The sequence below is a fragment of the Pelobates fuscus genome, chromosome 12, assembly GCF_036172605.1.
Source record: "Pelobates fuscus isolate aPelFus1 chromosome 12, aPelFus1.pri, whole genome shotgun sequence".
NCBI lineage: Eukaryota > Metazoa > Chordata > Amphibia > Anura > Pelobatidae > Pelobates > Pelobates fuscus.
In genome coordinates this window covers 116,966,099-116,978,770 of record NC_086328.1, presented here as the reverse complement: position 1 = coordinate 116,978,770, position 12,672 = coordinate 116,966,099, and the positions used below count along the sequence as shown (strand labels likewise).

The 12,672-nt window shown below is 36.8% G+C and overlaps 1 protein-coding gene across 2 annotated transcripts in view; it reads right to left on the bottom strand.

The window, feature by feature from the left end:
* The window catches only part of LRRC4C (leucine rich repeat containing 4C), a 708,394-nt gene that overhangs the window by 100,744 nt on the left and 594,978 nt on the right, over positions 1-12,672 (bottom strand). The window contains exon 1 of one of the 2 annotated variants that reach the window (XM_063437636.1): positions 2,388-3,830. The exons of the other annotated variant lie outside the window; for it this stretch is intronic. The gene's annotated coding sequence lies outside the window, so the exon portion shown is untranslated. Of the gene's footprint in view, positions 1-2,387; positions 3,831-12,672 lie in introns of those variants that run through there. 2 annotated transcript variants of the gene reach the window in all.

Genomic DNA, 12,672 nt, shown 5'->3' with positions numbered 1-12,672 from the left:
AGGCAATAGGCAATCATTAAAACAATATGTAGAGACTCCTACTACACTGGCACTATTTCTATTGAAAGAACCCAGAGCTAGGCAGTCAGTTTTGACCAGGGGCTTGTGTCAAAGGAAGTGTTTTTCTGTGAAAGAGATGAACTTCTCACCCGGATCCCTGTAGTGACCCAAGTTTTAGCTGTAAAATCTTTATCCCCTTCACCTCCCCCCTGCACTGGGAAAGAGGCACAGAGGAGCAAAAACATTCTCCACGTCCCTTCTGTATTGTGCTCAGGAAACTTGGGTAACCATACCAGCTGATCTTCTTTAACTAAATCTGTGGGATTATCACAGAAAAAAAAAATACCTTAAAGCCACAAATAGAATAACTTCACATTATAGCTGGGAGTAAGATTATTACTTCCTCTGGCACGCGAAGAGTTAATGTCCTTTTACGAGAGGCCACTGCAGCACATCTCAACACAAGTTAGAGCCTGCAGCATATCTATGGAATTGTGTCAAAATACAAAACAAATTAAAATATATATATTTTTCTTGAATGTCAAAACTTCCTATTATTTTATTTTTCTTTGCCCTGAGAAGTCCACATGGACATTTTTTTTTCTGATTTGCAAATATAGGTTCCTAGTACCTTTCAGAGTGCCAAATGGTGAGCATGCCTCAAGCATCCAAATAGTTAAAATAGATAACATTTATGTTAATGTATGGACATGACCCTTGGGTGCTTCAGAAGACAGATGCTACTGGTCACTGCGGTAATTACCACATAAAGGCTCAGTCTAAAATCACTCAATACACTTCAACAACAATAATTTAATGATTTCCACCAAATGGACTAATTTATTATAAAGCAGATCTTTCACCCAGCAGCCCTCTCCTTGCCTTGTCATGCATACATGAATTTAATTCAAATTCAGGGGTAAGAGACAGCACAGGCACAGAGGGGATTCCACACTGGCTCTAGATTAAAGCTTAATCTGTTAGTCTATCAAGTGCTTCTTATGCCACAGAAAGAGAATATGGAAAAATATATAAAATTGTTGCTCACTTAGGGTAAATCACAACACCACTCTCACCATGCACATCCAGCCCTTTTCTGGATATTTTCAAGCATCAATCCATTCTTAATCCAACCCCAACCCTACTATTACAATATATAACCTATGTCATTATCATCACCAGCTGATTCTAACTCCCATCAGTCTCATCTTATCCTTATGGTGTGATCATTTCAAAACTCCACAACCTAACACCAAAACACTAACACCAAGGAACCTCTGGTACCCCAGCTCCTGGGATTTGTAGTCTGTAGCAGCTGAAATTCCAGAAGATTGTCTGGCTACCCCTTCTCCACATTCAAACAGACATGATTGATGCAAGATTGTGCTCTCCATTCTTACACCAATTTAGTTAGAAAAAGGGAAAACAATAATTGCTCATTTGGATAAAGTGGATTGCAAAAGGGAAGCACCATCATTGTACCAGTCCCTGCTGATAATAAAACAGAAATATCCCCCTTTGTGATATACAGAACATGCAAGCAAGTATAGAGGGATATAGCAACAAGATTTCTAATAATACAATGTATTTATATTATTGTGTGTGTGTGTGTGTGTGTGTGTGTGTGTGTGTGTGTGTGTGTGTGTGTGTGTGTGTGTGTGTGTGTGTGTGTGTGTGTGTGTGTGTGTGTGTGTGTGTGTTTTAATAGCATGTTAAGAAAACATATCTAAACTTTTTAATCTAAGCACATATTTTTCACACATTCCAGGAATTGTAGACTGAAAGATTAAGAAAAATAAAACTGGCACGGGGGTTTAAAAGGGTATAATAGCAGCTGAAACCTAGTCCAGTATACAATGTATAGGGTAGATCTGAACAAACAGTGGCTATCAGGGTTTATGTTGAAGAATGTTAAGTATCAGGATCCTATACATTGTGAGATCCCAGGAACATTGTACAACATGACCTGATAACAGTTACTATGCGGATTGTTAGTCTGCAGCAACCTTGTACAGCATGCAGATGTTAAGAAATATCTAATCTATTTTTCTCTGTAGGATTTGCAGTGCCAGATATATAGACAAAGACTAGGATTAACCATTTAGCATGTAAATGGTTGATATTTAACCCCTGCATGTAATTGTTCTATTAGCCTTTAATGTACAGCACCAACCACATCATGTTTAGATTTCAGGTCCTTAAAAGATTATACAATACAGAATGAAGAAGCTCTTCTTTAACACCCCCAGACCTGACTTTCCCTACACAAAACCACTATCACAACCTCATAGGATTCCAGATTCCTCAAAAAAAAAAAAGAATCTGACCCCAGACCCCACATTATGAAGCTATTACAGAGCATGTGTCGAGGATAGAGGAACACTCACTGTGTCAGATTACTAGCCGGCGATCCAGAAGGAATCCCAGGTTTTCCATAAGATGTGAAGGATAAAAAAATTGCACACACACCAGAAGATACACTCCAGTTGCATTGGTTTTCCCTCAACCCAGGATCAATCCAGCCCAACGTGTTCATGCAAACTCTGCCTGCAACTTAAGCCTAATTTCACACTGATTTGCACAAAAAGAGAGAGGCAGACAGGAAACATCCAGCCTGAATTATCCTCTTCTTCGTTCCCTCTTCAAACTTTTCGCTGGCCATGGTGCTGAAATCCTGAGCAGGTACCTTCAACAAGCAGTAGGTCCTTCAACATGTGGTGGAGAATGATGGGGGGTGATAAGAAGATCCTTAGTCAGATCCCACGCCTTTACCTTCGTTTCTCTTAGCAATCCAATCCATCCCTGGTCCATAATGTACCAGAACTGTTCATTATTACCCCACAGCCTCTCTTTGTAACATCATTCAAGCGATTTGTCTCACCACCCCTCACACTTATTAAATCCCAGAAAAAAAAAAACTTTCTGTTTCCAAAGATCTGATTAAATTTCCAATCACAGCCCAGTGCAGTTCTGCATGTTGTTGCTTTTTTTTAAATTTTATTTCTTCTTCCCCTTTTTTTTTCTTGGATCCAAAAAAATTAAATAAAAAAATTCTGATGCCCCAAATCCAGACTTTTGTTACCTTACCATTCTCATGCTGAGCATTTTCTGCAATTTCATTAGATCACATACACGGGGAGGGATGTTACAGAGATGCTTCTGTTAATAAATCCATCATTTTTCTTGGGATCACCCCTGAGTTTTCTAAATCCGTCTTCATGTAGAGCCCAAACTCCTCAATTTAAAGGAGTAAAAAAAAAAAAAATAGATATTTTTTTCCCAGAGTGTCCTATAATTCAAGCTTCCCCAAAACACAGAATTAAATGCAGATTGATTCTTTGATCTGTAGCAACCTTCCCACACTATAAATATTAAAAAGAATATATCTTCACTGTGATTTATTTTGCACTTGGATGTTCTTTGTAATTAATGAAATGCAACAGTCCAATCCTCTTCATGCATCAAGTATCAACCAGTGGGCATGATTTATGCGTTCTCCAGTCAGACACCTCTGCATTCTACTATGCTTAGGAGATCTTCTTTTGGTGCTCTGGTCATCCCACCCAGGAAAAAATAGGAAGAAAAAGGTGCACTTTGTGTCCAAGCAGCAGATCCAGATATGAGATGTTTGATTGCAGTAGAGGGATGCTCAGTGCATGCAGCAGCCTTTTGTTCACACCAGGATCTCAAGCAAAAGGCAGATTCTGCAATAACTCCTTAATGCAATTTCAGACTTCACATCTAGTAAGCATTGCCTTTTCCACTCCTCCTTCCCCTCCCTTTCTCGTTCACCCCTTCCCTCATCCTTTTCTCGTCGCTTTTCCTTCCACTCTTTCTCTTCCCAATCCTCTCCCACTTTTTTTTTTCTCTTTTTCTCTGCTTGTGATGAATAAAATACAATTACACAATTACCTCCCATCATCTTTGCACTGATTGGCCAATTGCATTAACACTTGATGTCAATGAATAAGGGAATTCAGCCAAACTGACGTGGTACTGCTGCCACCTACCTGACATTTTAGGACAGTGAATAACAGCTACAAGCAGGATTCCCAAAGTTCTAACTGCAAAGCATTGCAGAATGCTGAGGCTGAATACAACACAGATCCCAGGCTGCCAGTGACACTGGGAAGATTAGGTTGTCAGAATAATGCAACAATATGTATCAGTGCTTTGTGAACAGATATGCAAGGCTCCTGTCTCCCAGGATGGATTTCACAGCAATGAGAGCTCCAAGATCTCTAGCTACTGTTGACTCTGATGTAAGCAATCCAGCATGGGAACAGTTAAATAGGGTTGCTTTTCAAACCATTGTGGGGGTATGAACTGAGCCTTTATTGTTCCCAGAAAAGCTGCAATGTGTAGTCTGCGCACTTTGTCTTGTTATAAAGTACATTTTCTTAACTGTTTCAGATCTGTTATTTTTCCTTATCTATGCCTTCCATTATAGTGCAATTAAACCAAAAACATCTATCTATCTATCTATCTATCTATCTATCTATCTATATATCACCCATCCATCTATCCACTCTTTATGCATTAAACAAATAGTGAGTAGTTTTCACATTTACCTAATGTCCATTCTTTTTAATCATATGAAAAGCACATGTTAAAGATTGCAGATAATAGGATTAACTAATTTACAAAATACAGGGATATAGAAAGTTTAATCAGCAATCGGGCACTATTTAGCAAAATCCCATGTGTCAGACAATAAACATTATAAAATAGGAATCATGAATTTCCAGAGTCAAACTGCAGATGAGAGAGAGAGAGAGAGAGAGAGAGAGAGAGAGAGAGAGAGAGAGAGAGAGAGAGAGAGAGAGAGAGCACATATAACGTCTATATTATTTAAGTGTTTATTTGGACAGTAAACTTTAAATTGCAGTGAATTAAAATCCACTGTCAAACTTTAGGTTTAAACAGCTGATCTGAAACATTTTGCCACATGGATTTCAACGTTACCATTTTGAATTTAATCAATAAACCCCCATTAGTTAATTTAGATTGTAAATTTACATAGGTATTTTAGGTTTTGTGGACTGATGTGTCTAATATTTGAAATAACAATAGAAGTCTGTTCACTAAACACCCACATTTGGTGACTTAACTACTGGCTGGACCACATAGGCTTAAATAGTCTAGTTAGATAAAATATAACATTTAAATTAATTTTATTTCAGCTCTGCTTTTTTTTTAGCCTGGAATCTGATCTCATGTCAGTACTGTTTACTCTTTAGTACATAGAACTCAGCTGTCAAGAAACATTTTGCAACTAAACATCCAAATAGCTTCCTGGGGAAATTAATGCTTTATAACTGAGTTTATTCTCCCAATAAAATCCTGGGAATGCTTTGTGTGTAACACACTAACAAAGTCCAAAATAAACCCTTAGGGACAAACACAGTGCAAATAAAGGCATAATAAAGAGAAAAGTGGCCAAAGGTTGGAAAATCATAATAAGTCTTGTAGCGGTAAACCATTTGCAATTAACTGTTTAGACATCCACCAATATAGAGGAATCTATGTACCTTCGGATCATAAGGGTCTAAATGGTTAGTTCTAGATCTGGAATTGCCTATTAATTTTAGGGATTTCTTATGGATCTACAAATCCATGTCCTAGAATAGATGCAAAGTTCTGGAATACATTTTTAAGGGAACAATCAAAGTACCATAACCACTATAGCACATTGTAATGTTGAGGGTGCCAGGAATGCCAAGGCACTCCCTACTGTATGCAGTCATACCATGTACTCCTCAGAGTTTGGAGTCAAAGCTTTTAGGCTAAAAAAAAGCAGAGCTGAAATATAATTAATTTAAATTCAATATTTATTCAACTAGACTATTATGGCCTATTCTGAAATGGTTTGACTTCTGCAGCTCACTACTCACTACAGCTTAGAGGAGAGAAGATGTTCTCTGTTTGAGCTACACTCAGCAGTTCAGGTCTGAGCTTATTGGCTGAAAACAGTCAGAGGGGCACTAGGGTTATCCGGCACCATAACCGCTACTACATGTTGTAGTGGTTATGGTGTTTGGAGTATTTCTTTAAATTGTATAATATCAGTGCTGGAGAGTTATCTTGTGATAAAATGAGTGAATATATATATATATATATATATATATATATATATATATATATATATATATATATATAAAATATACAGAAAAAAGGCTTGCACTCACGGTCTGTCTCATGGTAAAAAATTCCTCTTTATTCCAGTATTCTTAAAACATGATTCAATTCATCAACGTTTCAGCCATCAATTGTGGCTTTCATCAGGATCAGTTTAGCACAAAATACACTTAACAAACATTGCATTTATATAGCAAAACAAACGAATTAATAAATCATTAAACACACTCACCATCTGTGGAGTTATTCGCCCGGCGTCTCTCACACTGCTGTGCGCATGTGCGGACATGCTGCAACCCGGAAGTGGCGTGTACACGTAACCATCCGTTGCCTGGGATACCTGATAAGAGCGTCACCTCGTTGCCTGGGAGCTTGTAAACATATCGGGTATCGCAGGCAACGGATGGTTACGTGTACACGCCACTTCCGGGTTACGGCATGTCCGCACATGCGCACAGCAGTGTGATAGACGCCGGGCGAATAACTCCACAGGTGGTGAGTGTTTTTAATGATTTATTAATTAGTTTGTTTTGCTATATAAATGCAATGTTTGTTAAGTGCATTTTGTGCTAAACTGATCCTGATGAAAGCCACAATTGATGGCTGAAACGATGAATTGAATCATGTTTTAAGAATACTGGAATAAAGAGGAATTTTTTACCATGAGACAGACCATGAGTGCAAGCCTTTTTTCTGTATATTTTAAAAAATTTTGGCTATGGCTGGGCTGTATGTACCCGGCATTTTGTTAATTTCTGAAAGTGTGTGTGCAGGGTACCAGTGGAATATTATAAATATATATATATATATATATATATATATATCTATATCTATATATATATATATATATATATATATATATATATATATATAGATATAGATATAGATATATAGATATATCTAATGCAAGGGGGCATGTGTTCAGGGCTAACTATAAAAAAATGTCTGAGACCCCGCTTTTTTAGAGCATCAGATATAGAGGAACAAAAATCTCTCGTAATTATTGAGGACAGAATTTGGAAAGCAGATTAGTAGCAAAACTAAGACAATTGGTAGCAAAATGTTGTGCTTTCCATGGCACAGATCTGTTATTTCATATGCTGATGGAAGGTGTAGGAATATGATCTATCGCACTATAGCTAACCTTCATGATCAGAGTGTGGACAACCACAGTTCCATAGGAGGGTCATCGCTAAGGAGATCCTACTAACAGAGTGCTCACATATAATGCCAGATTTTAAAAGTTAAAAATAAGAAAAAAGAGAGAGGAGATGAAATGGTAGAGCATGATGGATGAGGAAAGAGAAAAATGAGGCATGATAAAATAAGGTTGTGCAGGCAATGGATAAAAATATCGGGGTCACATATATCAGAAGAAGAACAATTTTGAAAGCTTTCCCAAGGCTCCACCAGACCTTTAAAATGGACTTGCTCATTCCATGTATTTGTAAACACAAATGACATTTAACTATTCGAAAATGTCTTTCAATATTTGAGCCCAATAACATGGCATCTGCGTTCCGGTTCCAACACTGTCATATTTAGATGTCACAAGCTGTACAAGCATAATTAACCATGCAGCAGGCCAATCCATAAATTAAACAATATCCCCTGATATTTGATCGCCTGCAATCACAAAATATTCCTGTAATTTTAATCATTTCATTAACTTAATATCAGTTGTTAGACTTGTACACAATGAGAAAATTTGGATCAGTCGAACCATTTTATCAGAAAATGGAACAGAATTATGGCCCTGTGGTGGTTGGGTTTAGCAGAATATCGGTACTGAAAACCCAATCTTCACGAATGAATCGGATTAACCAAAAACGAAAATGGGCCAATTACTATACAGCAAACTATATTCATAATATTCTGTTCTGTATATATTTTGCAGTGCACTGATAGGAGTGTACCATTACCAATGGTTACCATGATAATTTGGCTTAGGAGATGTTACTATTTGCATACATTATTGATCTTTAGGTATTCAGAAAGAAGAACTGGTATTTTCTACACGTGGAATTGAAAAAACATATAAAAAAAATAGGAGATATGAATGATTACTCAAAATTGCTGTTTAAAAGCTTCCAGGAAACTGAGTTATTCACTAAACATCTATTTGCCGTGTATTGCAAATCAAACTTCAGAATTTAGGGAAAGTTAACTGTTTTTAAAACAGCCATACCATGCTATTTTATCCTTGATTTTCCAATATGTTTTAAAATCTACTGCAATTTATTGTTTAGTAAATAAGGCCCACAGCAAGCTATGCACACTAGATTATAATGGTGTTTGTTTGCTAAGCAATAAGTGGAGCTGAGAACCACGTTGCAAAACTAAGAAAAAAATCTCGTTTTCACTATTTTGACCAGCACATCCAAAGTTTAGTTTTCCTTTCCATAGAAATAACTGTTTAATGAAAACACTTAACTATATTCACAAATCATTATAAGGGCATTTAACACATGGAGCGCCAGAGATCTGATTACAGTTTTATTTGTTTTTTAATTTAAAGGGACACTCCAGGCAGCCAGACCACTTCTGCCCATTGGAGTGGTCTGGGTGCCAACTCCCACTACTCCTAACCCTGCAAGTGTAATTATTGCATTTTTTTTTATAAACTGCAATAATTACATTGCAGGGCTAACTCCACATCTAGTGGCTGTCTACTAGACAGCCACTAGAGGTCACTTCCTGATTTCTAGCAAGGATTTTCCTTGCTAGAGCGTCGCTGGATGTCCTCACGCTGTGTGAGGACCTCCAGCGTCGCTCATTTCCCCATAGGAAAGCATTGAAATTCGTTTTCAATGCTTTCCTATGGGGAGACCTAATGTGCATGCGCGGCATTGCCGCGCATGCGCATTAGGTCTCCTCGGCCGGTGGGCGGGATCAGTCTTGCCCACTGGCCGACGGAATCAGACGGAGGAGCGGCGCTGAGGAGGAGACAGCGATGAGGGACATCGTCGCTGCCTCAAGTAAGTGACTCAAGGGGTTTTCACCCCTTCAGTAACCGGGGATTGGGGGGTGGGAGGGAGAGGGTACCTCCAGTGCCAGGAAAATTGATTGTTTTCCTGGCACTGGAGTTTCCCTTTAATGAGGGGTGAGCAAAGTAAGCATATTAATATTTTTCACATTTTGAAGAAGGCTGATTTATGTGGCATACAAGAATGTGTGTTTCCCTAATGAATAGGATTTACCTGACATCATGTTATAAGTCTAAATCAAAGGATACCTCTCAATATGAAAATATACACCAAACATACGGAGTCTCCACCTCACTGACAACATTTCTGATTAGTCAGAGTCTCATTTTCTAATATGGAATTGCAAAATGAATTTGGTTTGATACAACTTCATTGTTGTTTACTGGTCATGGTTAATAAATAAAAAAAATAAATAAAAAACACAAAAAAAAAAGACAAATATTCACCTCCCACCAGGTGAGGTCAGTGCTGGATTAACGTAAAGCCTAAATTATCTTATGTTCCAAGTTTTTGTTAAGAGCAACCTAAGATGCTTTTATTAATAATTATAATAATAATTATTATTATTATACAAATTGCTGTTTTGTACTTCTAGTTTTCCCCATTCTATCAATGCTGCTGGGGCTACTAATGTCATTTACTGATTGTGAATAGTCTGTGCAAAAAACAAGCAATATTTTAAATATACAACATGTCAACCTGCTCCTAGTAAGCTACCAATAACACTGCTTGCTAATGCTTGGATGCTTGTAACAAGAGAGATGCCTTCCTGGGGGAAATGGTGGTATATACGTGTGTAAAGAGAAGTTGTTATTGTGTGATTGTCTGTAAAGGGATAGGGTAGTGTGGGTTTATGTATAATAAAAGCTTATACAGTGGTGTATGTGAAATTAATATTTGATGTTGGCTGGAAACCATATTGGTGATGTGTGTAAAGGCAATTGTTGATAAGGCCCCGGGGAGATATAGCACAGCTAAGCGAACAAGGGCACATGTATAAGTGTTGGGATGGGTGCGTGTGATTGGTTGTGTATGAATGTGTGGGTGGGATTATGTGGTGTGTGAGTTTAGTGGGGGTGGTCTTACCTCAGTGCCACTTGGGATTCAGGCCAGCAAACAGCTTCCCTCCCGCCCACCCCATTGGTATATTTAGTCACAGCTTGCCGGGAGTATGTCCTTGCCAATTAAGTTTGAGGTGGTTATGTCAATATGTGGAATGAGGTGATCAAGTTTCAGGTCTCAACCTCCCCTGCTCTAAAGGGTTAACGTTAGGTTACCTGTTTGGATGTGCCCACCTTGCGAGGAAAAGGTCTGCTGGTGGTTAGCATTGAGATGAAAAAGGAATTTATGCCGAGAGGGGAGGTGAGAGGAAGTGGTGCATAGGCTCATGGTCAGTATATTAGCAAGGATGGTTGGGTTATACTGTTTGACACTATGTGTTAACTTATTTGTTAAGTTATGGTTATTTATGTTTGACGTTTGGTTTATATCAAGTAAAGTTAAAGATTAAAATAAATTATGGATGTGTTATACAGTATTTGTCATATGTTATATGAAATGATGTTGGCTGTTACAGCCATACTACGTTGCTTGTTAAATTGGATAGTTCTCTTTTATTATGCTCTATCACGATTTCCCACTATGTACATACATGTAAATATACAAACAAAGTTGATAATTGGTAGTTTAAACAGACTTGGTGGTGTGTAGGTATGTATATTTGTAAACTGGTGGACCTGTGTGTGTATAAAGGAAATTAGTGATGTTTGTCTGAGTGTGTGAAGGGAATTAGTGATGTTTGTATTTGTGTGTGCATGTATAAAGAGAAGTTGCTGTGTGTGTAAAGAGAGTTGGTTATTTGTGTATGTTTGTGAATCAGTAATTTGTCATGTGCGTATGACTGATAGGTTATCTATGTATGGGAATTGAGAAGTGGAAATGAGAGTGTGTTAAGACATTTGGTGATATGTCTGCAAAGCAAATTGCTGATGAGTGACTTTCGTAAGTAGGGCAATATATAGGGGGTACGATGAACAAAGAATCAAAACTGCTGCAGCAACAAATGTTACATAATTGATAGAACATCCACTGTATGTCTCTACTGATATATAATGTTATAAAAATGCTGTTTAGCCATTTCAAATTCCATAAACATTGCTTTATAACATGATAAGCAGAATGAAAAGTCAATAGCTCAGCAAAATATTTATTTTACTAGCGTGATGTATTTGTAAAATTAATAGATACATTTTGCAAGAAATATAATCAGAACCTATGGGCCCTATTATTTAAGTCAATAGCTCAGCAAAACAGCTTTTTTTTTTTTCTAGTATGATATATTTATAAAATTAATAGATAAATATCGCGAGAAATATAATCAGAACCTATGGGCCATATTATTTAAAGAAGGAGAGCAGATTTCATATTTATTTTTTCCTATCAATTGTCTTTAACAAAAAAACTAAACAAAAAACTCCTGCCTGATCCGATTTTCTTCATGCGAAGTTATATATGCTACAAACCCACTGCATTCCCGGGACTTTTAAGTGTCTTGATGGAAACCATAAAAATGCTATAGCCCATGTGCACTATTTCAAAAATAGAGGCATGCATTTATAGTTCTATATTTATTCCAATTTACTACAGCTATTAGAAACTGTGTGTGTCCACCAGTGATAGATTAATGTAATCATCATCTCCATGCGGATTGTATAACATCATGATGACCGGTGCATTCCATTCTGAAAGTTCAGATTTTGATTAGTTAGTGGGTAGAAAAGTCTCAGGAACATGTAGAATATGATGATAAAATGATAACACATTAAATCAAATACACACATACACCTCGCATTTCCCTCAACTGCATCAGATATTATCTATAAATGTCTTTAGTTATTCATTAAAACAAAAATCTTTGAAAACAGTTAATTATCTATCTATTTATCTATCTATCTATCTATCTATCTATCTATCTATCTATCTATCTATCTATCTATCTATCTATATATCTATCTATCTATCTATCTATCTTCTATCTATCTATATATCTATCTATCCATTATCTATCTATCTATCTATCTTCTATCTATCTATCTATTATCTATCTATCCATTATCTATCTATCTATCTATCTATCTATCTATCTATCTATCTATCTATTTAACTATCTATCTATTATCTATCTATCTATCTATCTATCATCTATCTATCTATCTATCTATCTGTCTATCTATCTATCTATCAATCTATCTATCATCTATCTATTTATCTATTATCTATCTATCTATTTATCTATGTCTGTCTATCTCTCACTCTCTATATGTCTATCTATCTATCTATCTATCTATCTATCTATCTATCTATGTCTGTCTGTCTATCTCTCACTCTCTCTATGTCTATCTATCTATCTATCTATCTATCTATCTATCTATCTATCTATCTATCTATCATCTAGCTATCTATGTATCTATCATCTATCTATCTATCTATCTATCTATCTTTGTCTGTCTATCTCTCACTCTCTCTATGTCTATCTATCTATCTATCT